The sequence below is a fragment of the Pan troglodytes genome, chromosome 8, assembly GCF_028858775.2.
Source record: "Pan troglodytes isolate AG18354 chromosome 8, NHGRI_mPanTro3-v2.0_pri, whole genome shotgun sequence".
Taxonomy (NCBI): Eukaryota; Metazoa; Chordata; class Mammalia; order Primates; family Hominidae; genus Pan; species Pan troglodytes.
Window position 1 is genome coordinate 92184429 of NC_072406.2, and position 13584 is coordinate 92198012.

General features: G+C 37.9%; 1 non-coding gene across 28 annotated transcripts in view; it reads left to right on the forward strand.

Annotated features, from left to right (window-relative positions):
• LOC112204612 (uncharacterized) overlaps window positions 1-13584 on the forward strand; it is a 229242-nt gene that overhangs the window by 88119 nt on the left and 127539 nt on the right. The window contains exon 6 of one of the 28 annotated variants that reach the window (XR_010146968.1): window positions 8256-8491. The exons of 25 other annotated variants lie outside the window; for them this stretch is intronic. This is a non-coding gene — a transcript (uncharacterized LOC112204612). Of the gene's footprint in view, window positions 1-1159; window positions 2560-8255; window positions 8492-13584 lie in introns of those variants that run through there. 2 more of the 28 variants (XR_010146962.1, XR_010146965.1) reach the window with 2 other exon arrangements.

Genomic DNA, 13584 nt, shown 5'->3' on the forward strand with positions numbered 1-13584 from the left:
GAGGCTACTAAGATTATGTGAAGACAGTCATCTTCCTTACTGCAGTGAGCAATAAACTTGGTTTTTGTTCATCAGTAAACCATTTTGGTGGTTTCTGGAGGAGCCAGCAGTTGGCAATGGTTATAAATCTAAATCTAAAAGCCATTTATAAACGACTGATGAATCTAGTAACATAAAAATAAACTGCATGATAAATATCATAAACAAAGTCAAAAGACAACTGACAACCAGGTTAAAAACATGCTTTCAACGTATATTACAGGAAAAGGGCTAATATTCCTAATATGTAAATAATTGTTAGAAATTAAGAGATCAAGCACCAAGCACCCATTAGAAAAAGTGGGAAAAGGGCATCAATAGACAATTCACACACACACACACACACAGAGACACACAAATGGCTTTAACAACTCTATAGAAACAGAAAGTAGGTCATATCTTTGTTCTGTGAAAAGGCTGTGCACACAAAGCTATTCCCAAATGCTGAAGAAGCCCAGAAACCAAAGAAGGAAGTGAACAAATCCAGTTCGTCAGTAATGGGTGATTTATTGAGGAACTTATGGACAGAAGTGTGATCTTGGATGACTGCAAGACAGGTAGATCTCCACACTGTTATTTCCCAGACCCAAGGTTTGTGTACCGTATGGAAAGGGTACACATGCTCCAGCAAAATGATTAAAGGCAACCCTCCAGAACAGGCGAAAATGCTATGTGTGTCCTAGCCTATAATTTGTGTGATAACATCAGGGTTGTTTTGATCTTATACTAGGGACAGTAAATAAAGTAGAAACCAGAAGTTATTCATGGGACGGGGTCTAATCAGAAGTCAACATGGTGGATTAGCATCCAAGATGGGGTGGTTTTTGTCTCCACAACCTTAACAAGGCTGTTGAAAAAGTGATCCGTAAATATACATATAATCACTTTTCAAAGTCAAGAAACAATAGATGCTGGCAAGGCTGTGGAGAAAAAGGAATGCTTTTACACTGTTGGTGGGAATGTAAATTAGTACAACCATTTTAGAAGACAGTGTGGTGATTCCCCAAGGATCTAGAACCAGAAATACCATTTGACCCAGCAATCCCATTACTGTGTGTATACCAAAAGGAATATAAATCATTCTATTATAAAGATACATGCATGTGTATGTTTACTGCAGCACTATTCACAGGAGCAAGGACATGGAATCAACCCAAATGTCCATCAATGGTAGACTGGATAAAGAAAATGTGGTACATATACACCGTGGAATATTACGCAACCATAAAAAGGAATGAGATCATGTCCTTTGCAGGGACACAGATGAAGCTGGAAGCCATCATCCTCAGCAAACTAACACAGGAAGAGAAAACCAAGCACCTCATGTTTCTCACTCCTAAGTGTGAGCTGAACATTGAGAACACGTGGACACAGGGAGGGAAATAACACACACTCGGGCCTGTCAGCGGGTTGGGAAGAGGGAGAGCATCAGGATAAATAGCTAATGCATGCAGGGCTTGATACTTAGGTGACGGGTTAGTAGGTGCAGCAAACCACCGTGGCACACATTTACCTACGTAATAAACCTGCATGTCCTGCACATGTACCCCAGAACTTAAAATACAATTTTTTAAAAAGAAAAAAATATATATATACCTGTAAAGTGCAAATTCATAACTACAAAAATGCAGACTAAAAAAATGCTAAGCTATTATTTCTCACCTATCAGATGGGTAAAAATTAAAATTTTAACTAATAAAATGTAATAAACTAAAATATGACAACACATTTTGTTAGCCAGATCTTAGGAAAATAATCACTCTTTTCATTGCTGTTAAGGAATACAAACTGCTACAACTCTTCTCAAGGGCAATACCTAATATAACTACATAAGGAGCCCTATAATCTCACTTATAAAATCTACCCTGAAGATACATATCCAACAATATGAAAAACATATGTACAAGTTTATTCATTGTAAGATTATATATAATTGCTAAATTTAAGAAACAAATTAAATATATATAGAACAGTGGTTTTTAAATAAACTCTAATAATTCACACAAGAGAGCACTATGCAGCTATAAAATAAATGAGGAAGAGCTCTATGGATTCATATTCAGAGATTTCCAAGGTATATTTTTATGTGGAAAGCAAAGTACAGAAGAATATCTAGAGTATACTACTCTTCATGTAAGAAAGAAGTATATATAAGAAAATATACATATATCCACATATATGAGGAAAAACATACTGGAAAGTTAAACTAGAAACAAATGAGATTCGTCACCTACAGAGGTGAAGTAGGATCAGTGTGGAAAAATTGGGGAATAAAAATGGGTAGAAATGATTAGAGAGATGTGACACACTCAGAGTATTCCTATATGCATAGCTCTAATTCCTATAAATATGGTAATGTTTCACCCCCCCCAAAAATAAATAATTAAAATTAACCAGGATGTTGGGGAAGGGAAGACCCAAAATGGAATATAAGCAGTAACAAATAAGCCCAACTGTATTACAAATAAATGACATAATTATACTAAATGGGATAAAAAATAAAAGAATTATCTAACATAACCTGGAGAACATTATTTTAACCATATACTAGAAGGCTAAAAACAGAAAGAACTGTATGAAAATATTGTACTTTAGTAAATTTGTTTTTCATAGGGTATGGGTTAGTATTTCTGAAACTACTTTATGTATATACTAGGATTGAGTAATTAAGAAATACACTGTGGATATTGAGAGCCAGTTTTCTGTCAGATAAAAGAGTTAAAATAGAGAAATTGTGAAGTAGCACAAACTCCAGATTGAAATCAGAGCAGGAATATCAGTGTGAACTCATGGATATACATGCAGTGAGATCCCAGTAGCAATGAGCACAACTAGTTTCCAGATCTTGGTTTCTAAATACCATTCTCGATGAAAGGAACCAGAGCTCCTTGGGGAAATGACTGAGTCCAGACTAGAGCAGGAGGAATGCAAGATGAGCTTAGACCATTTAAAGTGCCAGAAAGTAAAGACATGTTCACAAAATAATGGGGGCCAAGTCTACAAGACATAGGAGCCAACTTAAAGGAGCTACTAATGCCCAAATCTGGACAATTTGAACAACATGATCAACTGTGTGAAAGGCAAGTACAGAAGTGTATCTAGAATATATTACTCTTCATGGGGTTGTTTTACAGTTAACTTTTTTTTAATAAGTAGAAGGAGTACACTCTAGAATAATGATAAAAAGTATAGTATAGTAAATACATAAACCAGTAACATAGTCACTTATTATCATTATTAAGTATTATGTACTGTACATAATTGTATGTGCTATACTTTTACATAGCTGACAGTGCAGTAGGTTTGTCTGCATCGCATCACTATAATCCTGTGAGCAATATGCTGTGTTACCAGGTTATGAAAGCTACCATGTCACTACATGATAGGAAATTTTCAGTTCAATTATAATCTTATGGGACCACCCACTATCATATATGTGGCCTGCCATTGACCTAAATGTAATGATGAGGTGCATGACTATATATAAATATACATATGTTGGACATTCTGATAGGAAAATGCCTGGATATATAAGAAACAATGCTTTTACCTCTGAAAATCTGAATAAGGGAGGCTAGAGAGATAGAAAGACTTTTACTCTTCATATAATAATCTTTTAAAAAAATAATAAACTTTTAAAAATACTGTCAATATTATCCTAGGAAGCATAGTTTTATTTCTGTTTTCATTAATTAATTTGGACCCAGCACTGATGAAGTAAAGTTTAACTTTTATTTTAGTTTTTCTCTATTGTTGAATGAACATTCTTTCTCCCAGTTTCCAATTATGTTATCTACATTGAGTCACTGCTTGACTCCATTTCCATATTTGTAGTGTTAGTCCCTGGTAAGACAATAAACTTCCTTATAAGCAAATTTAGAAGCAATTATTTAATTCAAGCTTGCACAATTTTCTCGAGTCCAGCACGAGTTGTTGCCACATCTAACAATAGCAAAGTAAAGGTTGCAATGCTTACTAGTGATGATTTCTTGAGGAAGAAAAATAAGTCTTACTTAACAATAGAAATCTTTTTTGTCTTGCTGCCCAAGTCACCAATTTTATATAGGGGAAGTAGTTAAAATTAACTAATTATGACAATTCCAGGGTAAATTAATTTCTTAGAAATGTTTCAGAGAATAATACTTTCTGCCTCAAAAGTATGCATTTATTATGTATCAAATAAAATTTTAAATTTAGAGAACATTGAAGAAATATGAGATCAGAGAAATCAAAGATTATTATTAAATTACATTTCTTTTGGTATCTCCTGAGATTTCTCAATTATGCATTACTTGTATTCATTCATTTATTCATCAAATACAATATTTATCTAAAACCTGCTATGACCAAGACTGGGTGAGGAACTGGAGACATAGCTATTAAAAAAATAGTATTTATATTTATAAATGATGAAACAAAAAGAAAAAATGGAAGGTGAATCGGTAGGTAAAAAGAGGCAATAGACTACCAGCCAATCTCAATGTGTGAACCTTGTTTGTATCCTGATTCAAGAAAAGACATTAAAAAGATTATCTGAAAGAGATAATTAAAAATCTGAATTCTGCCTGGATAGTTGATGATATTAAAGAGGTATTATTCATTCTTAGGTGTAATAATGACATTGTGGTTATGTTACAAAAAGGAGTCATTTCAGAAACAGACTGAAATATTTACAAATAAAATCATATGTTGTCTGGGACTTACTTCAAAATAATGTGTGAGTGTAGGGAATGGGCAGGGTTGCAGTAGGGACAGGATTGGCCATGGGTTGATGGTTACTGAGGCTGAGCGATGGCATGTGAGGTTTTATTATTTTATTGTTTACTCTCATCTATTTTCAAAAAGTTAAAAAATCAGCCCTCCCTTTGCTGAAAAAAGAAAAAAAGAAAAGAAAAACTACAGGTTTTGTCCCTGCCTCCTGGAGCTTTCAGTTTTAGAGAGAAAGCAACACTTACTGAGAAACTAAAAGATGATGTGTGTTGTAAAATGAGAGTGCAGGGTGACATTGCAATTGAGCAAGCTATCTTGAGGTAGAGAGAGAAGGTAGTCAAAGATTTTGTTGACAGTTTAGTTAGAACTAAAATTGATAGCGCCATTGTACTCCAGTCTGTCACAGACTGAGATATTATCTCTTAAAAAAAAAATGGCCGGGCTTACTTTGGGAGGCCGAGGCAGGTGGATCACTTGAGCCCAGGAGTTCAAGAGCAGCCTGACCAGCACAGTGAAACTCCATCTCTACTAAAAATAGAAAAAATTAGATGGGCGTGGTGGCACACACTTGTAATCCCAACTATTCGGGAGGCTGAGGCACGAGAATCGTTTGAATCTGGGAGGTGGTTGTTGCAGTGAGCCGAGATCGTACCACTGCACTCTAGTCTGGGCGACAGAGCAAGAATCTGTCTCAAAAAAAAAAAAAAAAAAAAAAAAAAAAAGCCTATAAACTAAAATTGAGAGATGGGTGGACTTGTGGGAGAGAGAAGATAGGGGCATATGCCAAGCAGAAAGCAGCATGTTCAAAGGTCTGAAGCATATGTACATGTATGTAGTTTACATCCCATATAAGTCAAAATTGGATGTAAAGTTTAAAAGTCAGCTGAATATTTTGTTTACATATGTCATAGCGTTTATCTGAAGCTGAGCAGGGTATATCCACATTATTCTTTGCCATGTCATCTCCAATTACATGCAAGTAAATTCAACAAGATTTGTTCTCTGTATGAGGGACGTAAAGTTGAATAACTCATGGTCACTTAAGAACCTTATAGTCCAATGGTAGAAACAGATAAATATTTGTCTATACCTTAGCAAAGTAAAACATGAAAAGATCTGTACTAATGGAATGAGCTGGATACTGTGAGTGTATTTAGGAGGAGTGATTAGTTATGCCTTATTAGAACAACAAAAGGCTCAGAGAGGAGCATGCCACTAGAGCTGGGTTTTAAAAGTTAAGTGGGACTTGATTAGGTAGAGAAGGGGAAAGAGAGGCCATTCTAAGCAGAAGGAACAACGTGAGCACAGACTCAGACTCAAAAGTACATATTGTATCCAAGGACCTGCAGGTAAATGATGTGGTTAGAACATAGGCTTAAAATAAAATTAAAAATGGCCTGGCGCGGTGGCTCACGCCTCCAGAACTTTGGGAGGCCAAGGTGGGCAGATCACAAGGTCAGGAGTTCGAGACCAGCCTGGCCAACACGGTGGCCAATATGGTGAAACCCTGTCTCTACTAAAAATACAAAAATTAGCAGGGCATGGTGGCACGTGCCTGTAGTCCCAGCTACTCGGGAGGCTGAGGCAGGAGAATCGCTTGAACCTAGGAGGTGGAGGTTTCGGTGAGCCGAGATTGCGCCACTGCACTCCAGCCTGGGCAACAGAGTGAGACTTCGTCTAAATAAATAAATAAATAAATACAATTTAAAACATCTGTTCAGTGCTGTGATGTCATTTGCATGTTTATATTTTTCTTTTTTTTTTTTTTTTGAGACAGAGTCTCGCTCTGTCACACAGGCTGGAGTGCAGTGGCGCGATCTCGGCTCACTGCAAACTCTGCCTCCCAGGTTCACGCCATTCTCCTGCCTCAGGCTCCCGAGTAGCTGGGACTACAGGCGCCCACCACCATGCCCAGCTAATTTTTTTGTATTTTTTTTAGTAGAGACGGGGTTTCACCGTGTTAGCCAGGATGGCCTCCATCCCCTGAACTCGTGATCCGCCCACCTCGGCCTCCCAAAGTTCTGAGATTACAGGCATGAGCCACCGCGCCCGGCCATGTTTATATTTTCCAAATGCTTCACAAAGAAATAAATGCTTCCTGGCTTCCATCACAGGCATTTCAGGAAAGGAATTGTCTAACTAGATGACTACAGATAATACAAAGCAGTGAATAAAAATAGAAGGCAGTTCAGAATATGTTTCAGCTCTCGATTCTCTAAGAAATTGATGACAGGTACAACTGAGTTAACATCAAAGCATCAAACCAAGCTTTTCATAAGTGAATTCAGCCATCTTCATGGTGCCTGGGCTTCCTTGCTGGCTCCTGTCCTCCTGTTCACCTCTGGATTTGGTAGTTCCTTTAGACTTGGTCCTGATCCTTTTTCTCTTCTCATGTTACATTTTTTTCCATGGCTTTGAATATATACTTATGACTCCATATTTAGCACCAACTCAATCCTCTCTTCTCAACCTGAGATCCAAATAGCCAAATGCTTTCAAGGCATTCTTACTTAAATGCCGCACAAATGTAAGATGTCTACAGCTGTACTTGTTCTTTTCCATCAATCCTGCCTCACCTCCAGTCTTCCACATCCTAATGATGCCACCTTCTACTCGGATATTCAAGCCAGAACCTGGATATTATCCCTGACTCCATCTCCCTCCTGTTACACATTCAAACTCTCACTAAGACCATTTGGTTCTACCTAAAATTTTGTCTTGAATCTCTCCATTTCTGCCTTCTTTACTGCTGCCACCCTAGTATAAACTATCATCCTCTCTTGCAACAACTTTCCAAATGGTCATCTACCTTCCACTATTGCCTATGACAATGCATTCTCTATCTTAGAAGATGAAGATTCGGTAATTCCCCTGATTAGAATCCTTTAGTGACTTCCCTCTACTCTTTGATCAAATGCAAAATCCTAACTAAGGCTAGCAGCTTCCTGAAAGATCTGCCCCTATCTCTCCATCATTTCAAATCATTTGTTGCCTGTGTTATTGTCCTATTGGTTTTTAGGGTCTTAAATGTGTCCAGAACCAGCTCACAACCTTCATGCTTGTTTTTTTGTTCTTTTCAGAAAGTTATTTTCCCCTGTCTCTTGGTTGGTTCTCTCTTTTTAGGGGAAGCTTTTGCTGGGACTTAGAAAGTAAAAATCTGTTCCATCACTCATCAAGCTGGATTAATAAACATTGATAAAACTAGCTGCAAAGTTTACGGGAAACTAGTTATCCCAAAGACATGCGATAAAGCTTCATAACAACCCCATTCTTTGAGTGATTACTGTTTTCTTACTTGCTAAGAAACTTTGTTCTTTAAAATTATATGCTATTAGAAAAGAAACTTTGTCATTTGAAATTATATTATTATAACATAAAACATCATAGTGTCTTGGAGACTCTAAAACACTTTGACACAGAGAATCAGCCTCCATTTCCATTCCAGCCACAGAGCTTAAGAAAAGGGCTTCTGGACACAATAATCCATATCTGTCTTAACTTTCTAGTTTTCAAGGAAGCAGAACCCTGGATCCTGCCCAGACCTGATGTTGACTCCTGATTTGCTTTGAGTTCATCAAAAGCCACTTAAATGGTTTCATTTAAATCTCACCCAAACTCTACTCTTCCCCCAAATCCTATAATGATTATCTTGTCCTTGTTTGGTGAGTGAGATGCCTCACAGTTCTGTGTGTGATCTCCCTCACTGCAATGAATCTATAAATATGACTTTGTCAAACTCTAAGTTGTTTCCTTGCGCTTGTAGACTGATTGAGGTAGGACATGTGACTCTTCTTCAAAAAGTCTTCTCTAAAGTTCCCACGACAAAATAGGTCCTCCTAATTCGTTGTATCATCAGCACCTTCTACTTTTCTTTCATAGTATATTATATCCTTCAAGACCCCAAAGGAATTCGATACTTAAGTCAAAATATTTGGTTAAAAATATTAATCAGTTATATCTGCTCCATTTTGTCGGTAATGGGGTAAAGTGGAAAACAATCCAAATGTCCAATACTTAAAGTTTGAAGGAGGTTAAATATTCCTTACCTCCCATACTACATCTCATGATGTTTGCATGGTGCATAAAAGTTTTGTAAGCCTGTAGTAATTTGAAAGATTAATTTTTGACCAATTTGAAAAAGTTTTTAAGCAAGTTGAAGAACCTTGACAAACAAGCAAAGCAGGACTGATTAACTGAATTAGAAAGAAAAAAAACCTGAAATGGTAAAAAAAAATTATTTAACACATTCTTTTTATTGTTTAGTTTCTTATGTGTATTTTTATGTATTTATTATGGTATTAAACCAAGGAATATCTTATGACAGGAAAGCAAAAACAATACAAAGGACACAATAATTCCACCTATCTACAAGTAGTAGAACTTAACATCTTTCTTTCCTTAACACATTATCTCCCACTGAACACAACAATTTTTTTTATTTTTTTATTTTACTTTTTATTTTATTTATTTATTTTTTTTGAGACGGAGTCTCGCTTTGTTGCCCAGGCTGGAGTGCAGTGGCGCCATCTCAGCTCACTGCAAGCTCCACCTCCCGGGTTCATGCCATTCTCCTGCCTCAGCCTCCCAAGTAGCTGGGACTGCAGGTGCCTGCCACCACGCCCAGCTAGTTTTTTGTATTTTTAGTAGAGATGGAGTTTCACCGTGTTAGCCAGGATGGTCTCGATCTCCTGACCTCGTGATCTGTGCGCCTCAGCCTCCCAAAGTGCTGGGATTACAGGCATGGGCCACCGTGCCCAGCCCAACCATTTTTTATTTTAAACAGTCTTGTCATTGAAGCTTTAATATTATTAATTTCTAAGCTCCAAAACCTGAGGGAGGAAAGGGAAGGCTGAAGTCTCAAGAAAGAGCAAAGTAGTGAGATGACTGAAATGCAACTTCCTACCTCACAAGTTTGTCTTGGGTTAATTCTAAGGCCTAAAAACTACCAAGTATCCACTCAGTAAATAGCTGTTGAATAAATGAATGAACAGATGTCTCAATAAGCAAAATTGGTTTAATATGTCTATTTAGTGTTCAATTTCTCATAAGGATGTTATTTCCATGTTTAGGATAAAAATTCAAAATAGAGTTTTCCGCTCCTTACATTAGCTAAGGTGGGTGTACATTTATCTCCTGCCTGGTACCTTTCCTTTCCGACAAGTTTCTAGTCTGCTGTATTACGCTATCTAAAACAGCCACTCTGAGCTGACTAGCACCTTATCACTTTAGACTTTCCTCACCTCCTCTGGCCCGGCACATCTAATGTTTTGTTTAATCCTAAGTACTCCAGTTATTGCTCATGTCAAGAACAGACACATTATCACTGGAATTCAGGCTGAGGAAGAAACTCCACTGAAGCCTTCAATCTAAACATTAAGAATCAAGGAAGGCCTTTATTTATTTATTTTTCAAATACCAGCCATCCTTCATCTGCACCCCAGATCATCAAATGTTTTTATCAACTCTCTGTAAAAATTTTGAATTTCTTAAAAAACTGAAACAGAGATGATAAATACAAGTAGCCAGTTTTAAGTACCACTGCTTCTTACTTCAAAGAATTTCCTCTAGATTTGCTATTGTTTGCAAAATATATAGCGGTGGCTCACGCCTGTAATCCCAACACTTTGGGAGGCCAAGGTGGGTGGATCACGAGGTCAGGAGATCGAAGCCATCCTGGCTAACACAGTGAAACCCCGTCTCTACTAAAAATACAAAAAATTAGCTGGGCGTGGTGGCACGTGCCTGTAGTCCCAGCTACTCGGGCGGCTGAGGCAGGAGAATCACTTGAACCTGGGAGGCAAAGGTTGCAGTGAGCCAAGATCGCGCCACTTCACTGCAGCCTGGGCGACAGAGTGAGACTCCATCTCAAAAAATAAATAAATAAAATAAATATATATAAAACATATATTAAATATTCCAGTTACAAAAATAACAATTACCAAAAACTCCAACAAATAATATCTGTGCCTAATATACAATGTGGCAATGTTCATTATGAAGTTTTAATACAGAGAACTTTTTTTCAGAATTTTTAAGAGAATAAATTTTTCTTTTAAGAATACCTAAGCCTTATGAACATCTGATGTTCAAATACCCAGCAATGGCTGGTCGTCTTTTTCTTGCCTAAACTCCATCTGAACAATGGCAAAGCTCTGCTGAACCAACCAACATAAGGAATTGCACATCCCCACATTTCTTTCCATCTTTCTCTTTTCTGTCAGACTTTCACTCTTTTGCTGATAGTAAGTACCCTTAATCTATTAAAAGAAATACAAAAATCACTTCTGACTTGCCTATTCTCTTTCATTATATGCATATTTACATCACCACTGTATGACAAATTATTTCACCTCATAGACCCTGTTTTCTGATCTGTAAAAGTGGTTAATGGTACTTACCTAAAAGGTTGTAAAATGTTTTTAAATAAAGTATGTAAAGCTTTCAGTGCAATGCCTTGTATTTGGCAAGTGCATTGTAAATGGGAGTATTATCTACATCAACATCTTCATCAAGATTACAATACTGCTCTGACTCATTCCTGATTAAGGTCATGCGTTACTTAACAAGGATATAGTCTGAAAAATTCATCATGAGGTGATTTCGTCGTTGTGCAAACATCATACAGTGCACTTACACAAACATAGATGGTATAGTCTACAACACATCTAGGCTATATATGGCATTGTCTGTTGTTCCTAGGCTGCAAACCTGGACAGCCTATTATTGTACTGAATACCATAAGCAGTTGTAACATAATGGTCAGTATTTGTGTACCTAAATGTAGAAAAGGTACAGTAAAAGTAAACTATAGAAGATATAAAGTGGCACACTTAGGCCAGGCACAGTGGCTCATGCCTGTAATCCCAGCAATTTGGGAGGCAGAGGCAGGAGGATCTCTTGAGCCCAGGAGTTCAAGACCAGCCTGGGCAACATGATGAAACCCTGTCTGTACCAAAAAAATATATATATATACAAAAATTAGCTGGGTGTGGTGGTGTGTGCCTGTGGTCCCAGCTACTTAGGAGGCTGAGGTGCAAGGATTGCTTGAGCCCAGGAGGTGGAGACTACAGTGAGGTTTTTTCTTTTTCATTTTCTTTCTTTCTTTTTTTTTTTTAAAGACAGAGTCTCACTCTGTTGTCCAGGCTGGAGTGCAGTGGCATGATCTTGGCTCACTGCAACCTCCGCCTCCCAAGTTCAAGCAGTTCTCATGCCTCAGCCTCTCAAACAGCTTAGGACACAGGAGTGTGCCACCATGCCTGGCTAATTTTTGCATTTTTAATAGAGACAGAGTTTCACCATGTGGGCCAGACTGGTCTCAAACTCTTAGCCTCAAGTGATCTGCCTGCCTCAGCCTCCCTAATTGCTGGGATTACAGGTATGAGCCACCGCACACAGCCTATAAGCTTTCTTCTATTTAAAAATTTTTGTTTATTTATTTTTTACTTTCAAACTTTTTTGTTTAAAAATGAAGACATAGCCAGGTGCTATGGTGCAAGCCTATAATCCCAGCTACTCAGAAGGCTGAGGTGGGAGGATTGTCCAAGGCCAGGAGTTCGAGGCTGCAGTGCAATATGATGGCACCTGTGAACAGCCACTGCACTCCAGCGTGGGCCAACATAGTGAGGCCTAGTCTCAAAACAAAACAAAAAACAAAAAGACATAAACACACATTACACATGAGACTAGGCCTACACAGGGCCAGGGTCTTCAATATCACTGTCTTTCACCTCCTTATCTTCTCCCATTGGAAGGTCTTCAGGAGCAGTAACATGCATGGAGCTGCCATCTCCTATGGTAACTATGCCTTATCTGGAACACCTCCTGAAGGACTGTTTTGCAGTTAACTTTTTTTTAAGTATAAAAAAGACACTTTAAAATAATAAGACAAGTATAATATAGCAAGTACATAAACCAATAACGCAGTCGTCTATTATCATTATCAAGTACAATGTACTGTACATATTGTATGTACCATACTTTTATAGGACTGGCAGCACAGTAGGTTCGTTTACACCAGCATCATCACAAATATGTAAGTAATGTGTTGTACCATGATCAGCTCTAACATATCTGGGCAATAAAAATTTTTCAGCTCCATTGCAATCTTAAGGAACTACCACTGTATATGAAGTTTGTCATTGACCAAAAGGTCATTATGTGGTGTGTGACTGTAATATAAAAATAGTTATTGTGATAAAATTATTTTAAGGGAGGGAGACAATGGGTTTGGAAGTAAAATTAGTCATTTTGTTAGTTTTTTATTGCTGCTGTAACAGATTATGACAAACTTAAACATTAAAATAACACAGATTGGCCAGGAACTGTGACTCTCACACTTATAAGCCCAGCACTTTGGGAGGCTGAGGCAGGAGGATTGCTTGAGCCCAGGAGTTGGAGACCAGGGTGGGCAACATAGTGAGACCCCATCTCTACAAAAAATTAAAAAATTAGCCAGGTGTGGTGGCACATGTCTGTAGCTCCACCTACTCAGGAGGCTGAGGCAGGAGGATAATTTGAGCCTGGGAGTTTGAGGCTGTAGTGAGCCCAGACCATGCCACTGCACTCTAGCCTGAGCAACAGAGCAAGACCTGTCCCTAAAAAAATAAAAATAAAAAAAAAACACAGATGTATTATTGTATAGATCTGGAGATCAGAAGTTTCAAATGGGTTGGCAAGGCTGCTTTCCTTCTGGAGGCTCTAGGAGGAGAATCCATTTCCCTGTCTGTCTCAGCTTCTAGAGGCTGCCCACATTCCTTGGATCTAGCCCCCACATCACTCTGACCTCTACTTCGTCACATCACCTTTTCTCCCTTTGTCTCACATTTCCTTTTTTAT